This window comes from Nomascus leucogenys, chromosome 7b (assembly GCF_006542625.1).
Source record: "Nomascus leucogenys isolate Asia chromosome 7b, Asia_NLE_v1, whole genome shotgun sequence".
Taxonomy (NCBI): Eukaryota; Metazoa; Chordata; class Mammalia; order Primates; family Hylobatidae; genus Nomascus; species Nomascus leucogenys.
The window spans coordinates 95,743,185-95,748,026 of NC_044387.1; the positions used below are offsets into that span (position 1 = coordinate 95,743,185).

Sequence of the window (4,842 nt, forward strand, 5' to 3'; positions counted from 1 at the left end):
CTTTCAACCCTATCATTGTGTTACTTAAAAGTTAGTTGTGTTATAACTTATGAGTCTCGTATTTGACATGTTAAATTCTCATTAATACCCTAAATAATGTAGTATATTAAGGAGATAAGCATGGCAAAATACTATAGCTGGAATTTAATTCTGTAGTATAGAACTTAAAATGTTAAATATTTTTAAACAGCCCCTGAAATTTTTGTCATAGAACTACTCAATGTAATATTGTCAGCCAAAAAAGTAATAATTCAAAAAGCAATTTTAAAAGCTTCATAAGTGCACAATTTTTTTTTCTCACCTTGTTTGGAACTGAACAGCCAGAGATTCAATTATAGCTGTCAGAAACTCATACCTCATCATATTACGGTAATAATGCATTATCTTGGAAAACCAAGGCCAAATGTTAGCTATATCTTATAAGCAACATATTGATTTTTCAAAACGGTTTATATAGGTCAAAACACCTCAGAATCATGTTACTCTTTCAGAAATATGAGAAAATATTGTGACATTTAATTTTAAAATACATTAAAAAGTTTTACTGGCTTACAATGATTACATATATATGTTTTCACTATGTGATCAAAATGATAAGCAGCTATGCCAAAAACAGACTGAGAAAAAAATTATATTTTTTCCTAGGTTCTCTACTAATTTGCATTTGCTTCTTGTTTATTCATCTTATCATCTTCCGGCAAGTGATAGCTGACACTGAAGTGTTCAGAAAAATTTTGGTGATAAGTGTAAAATTAATGATAAGTATAAACAGTCTACTCAACCTAAAAGGGAAATATATTTATATTGTGTAATATTATATGAAGGATTAAGTAGATAAAGTAGAAAGAAATAATAAAAATAAAAGTAGAAGTAAGAAAATATTAACAAATAGAATGATGAATACATCCCAGGTTTGGGTTAAATGCAAGGATGTGTAGACACATATTATGCATTACACATTTATGCTTATATTTTATTATTTAGCCATATCAGTGACCTATATTTTTCTCAATTGTCACTTGTTTTATATTAAGTTTACATATTCTTAAATCATGTATGTGGATTTTCCTTTTTGGCTTGTTTTATTTATCTATAGTTATAATTTCCTTTCTCATTTAGTCGTGAGGGAAATATTCACTTTATTTTCTTACAGTTTGAGTTTTAATTTTTATATATAAGTCATTAATCCATCTTAATAAAAACAGTAATGAGAATAAATTCACGGTCAGTTAGAAATTGAAGGATCGAACGGCAAGCGCCTGGGGCCAAGAAAGAACAGCTCCTCTGAAAAATGGCAGAAGCAGTTTTCCATGCCCCAAACAGGAAAGGAAGAATGTATGAGACTTATGAGTCTCCATTGCCAATCCCTTCTGGTCAGGACCATGGTCCTCAGAAAGCAAGATATTCTATGCTGAAATGATTAACAACAACGTGATTGTGAGGAATGCAGAGGACATTGAGCAGCTCTATGGGGAAGGTTCTTTTGGAAAAGGTATTCTTTCAAGAAGCCGTCCAACCATCACAATTTCAGATCCTAAACTGGTTGCTAAATGGAAAGATATGAAGACAAACATGCCTATCATCACATCAAAGAAGTATCAGCGTAGTGCTGAGTGGGTGGCAGAGCTGATGCATAGACAGGGACAGGGTGAGAGTACAGTGCGCAGAATCCTCAAGGATTACGTGAATCTGCTTGGGCATCCCCCGGTGAAAAGGAATGAACAGGCTCAAATGCATGATGAGCTTAACTCTGGAATGGTTTCCAACATGGAAGGCACAGCAGTAGGAGAGAGACCTTCTGTGATAAACGGGGACTCTGGAAAGTCAGGTGTTATGGGTGATCCCAGTGAGCCATTAGGCTGCCTGCAGGAGGGCTCTGGGAGCGACCCACCAACAGAAGGCTTTCAGGAAAGCGTGGGAGAGGACGCTTCACCTCTGCCCCAAGTGTGTTGCTGCAAACACGATGCTCTTGTCCTCCAGTCTGGCCCTCACCGTGAGGACAGCAGCCAGCATTTTGGTCTCCTGCATGCTGGGACCAGTACGTGCTGGTGCAGGAAGCCGAGTGTGCCGTGAGCGAGAGGAAGGATGCCCCAAATGAGAAATTGGTGCAAAGAAAGAGAATAATCTGCGGAGGAAATCCATATAGGATCTTTGAGTATTTGCAGCTCAGCCTAGAAGAGGCCTTCTTCCTGGTCTATGCTCTGGAATGTTTAAGTATTTGCTATGAGAAGGAGCCCTTAACGATAGTGAAGCTCTGGAAAGCTTTCACTGTAGTTCAGCCCACGTTCAGGACCACCTACATGGCCTACCATTACTTCTCAAGCAAGGGCTGGTGCCCAAAGTGGGGCTCAAGTACGGGACAGATTTACTACTATATTGGAAAGGCCCTCCGTTTTACCATGCTAGTTGATGAGCATTTTGAAGGCTCTCTCTGCAGGCCTTTCAGTTGGATGTCCCTGGCTGCTTTCAGCAGAGTTTCTGGTAATGTCTCCAAGGAACTCATGCTGTTCTGTTTCATTAAACCCTCTACTATGACTGACAAGGAAATGGAGTCACCAGAATGTATGAAAAGAATTAAAGTTCAGGAGGTGATTCTGAGTTGATGGGTGTCTTCACGAGAGAGGAGTGACCAAGACAAACTTTAACAATTCAACCTCAAATTTCCAATTTCACCAACAACTATTTATTGAGGGCTAGGTAAAAAGTTCTTTTTACTGTAATCCCCCATTAATTTATAAGTTTTAAAGGGCCTGGTGCTCCCAGCACCAGACAATGATCAGTGTTTTTAAAGATAAATTACGCAGGGGAGGAGAAAGAGCCCTGTGCTGGGCCTGCAGATTCTGTCCTTGCATTGGCCTCTTCCAATCCCCAGCCTCATGCCTCTGGCCTCAGTCTGTGCCCTCATCCAGTCACTGGGGAGGTTGGACTAGATGAGTAGATGAATCCTGAGGTGACTCTTCCAACAACAGGGACATTTATTCTCTGATTTTACCTGAAAATGGTAGTAGTTTACATTTATACAGTACAGTTTACGAAGCACTTTCATACACAAGCATCTCTCTTTACTTACCTCTAAGCTGTTCCCAAAAGAGTGTTAGCAGATTTAGCAATTACAGGATCTATGTTCCATTATTTTGAATGGAAAAAATTGTTATATATCTCAGCGTATCCAAGAACTTTAACCAATAGCTCAAAACGTTTAAAAATCTCTGTAATATCTACCAGAGATTTCTGTATAACAAAGCCTTTAAAACATCAGTTACCTAATTATTTAATTCTCAAATGAACTCATTTGTAGGCATGTTTATGTACAGAACACAACGATATTGTACAATATTAGATAAGCATATCTTCACTGAACTTGTTATAATGAGTGGTGAAATAATGTTTGGAGACATAATGAAAGCAATTATCAATGAGTGGTGAAATAATGTTTGGAGACATAATGAAAGCAATTATCATTTAGCAAAATATAATAAAGCCTTTAATTGGTGAAAAAAAAAACAGAGGGATCATCTACAATTGTACCATTTTCTGAAAAAATATAAATTTTCAAGTTGGCTTATGAAGTATTAGAAAATGTAAAAAAAGCCAAAGATTAAGGGAGCCCATTTTAGCTTTCAATCAATAAATTCTTCAAATATTATTAAATTAATGGTTTGTGAAGAATATATAGCATGCTAGGCACTAGTGAGCGTGTAAACTGCTACATACTTTCAGAACAGCAAATTGGCAATATAAATCATGAACCATAAAATCTTCCACACCAATAATTCTATTTCCAGGAAGCTATACTATTAAATAATCTCAAATTTAAATGATGACTTATGAACCAAAATATTAATTGTACCGTTAATAATAATACTGAAGAGTTGGATGAAATTTAAATGTCCAACACTGGGAAGATGACTCAGTAAATTGCAGTATATTTGAGGGGGGAAATATGAGATAGATTTCAAAATTAATTTTACTAAAAATGGTAATGCCATACATATGCTCAAGATTTCTTGAAAAATCTATGATATAAAATTATATGTATAGTAAAATCCTTTTACATAAAAGGCATAAAAGTTTATCATTTTTAGTTAATACACAAATATACTTACATAGAAAAATTAATACAAGAAAATGCACTAGAATGAGAGTAGTAATTGCCCCTCAGAGGAGAAATTGATGCATAATTTTTTTTGCCTTCTTTCACTTTTGTTTGTCTTCCATGATAATACCTATCACATTATTTCATTCTTCATTGCAGTAGCTAACTCTGAGTCTTAACTAACAGTGATTTTGAGGCTGACTTTCTCTTTAATAAAATGGAAAATTATCCTTTAACAACAATTTATAAAAGTGTTAAATGATCTTGGAGGGTCCTTCTTGTTTTACCAAAATAAATTTTTTCCCATAAAAAGTAAAAAGTCTCGATCCTGAATGGCACGCTGTTATAATCTAGAAACTGCCATGCTGGGTTAATTTACTATCGCACAGCCCGGAAATGATCTCATTGACAGGGATGCCAAAGCACCATTTTGTTTCTTGGTCATCCTCTATAAGATTTCCCCAGCATATTATCCATACTTTCCAAAGATCTCTAGCTTAATTTACTGACTCATTATGGACTTAGAGAGACGTGAAATGAGTATTCAATTGTTTCTCTGAACATTTAAGAAATGCACCAACAACATTTCTAACAAATTTTTTTTTTGTTTTATCAACCATGTTACTTTGTTGTAATAAGTTAATGAGTTTGGTGCTTCTCTTTCAATTGCGTGTGTGTGTGTGTGTGTGTGTGTGTGTATGTGTGTGTGTGAGAAAGAGATTCTTAATGATATTCACACTATAAAT

General features: G+C 35.7%; 1 pseudogene; it reads left to right on the plus strand.

The window, feature by feature from the left end:
• The first annotated feature begins 1,291 nt into the window (after positions 1-1,291).
• LOC100594188 lies at positions 1,292-2,645 on the plus strand (annotated as a pseudogene).
• The last annotated feature ends 2,197 nt before the right edge of the window (positions 2,646-4,842 follow it).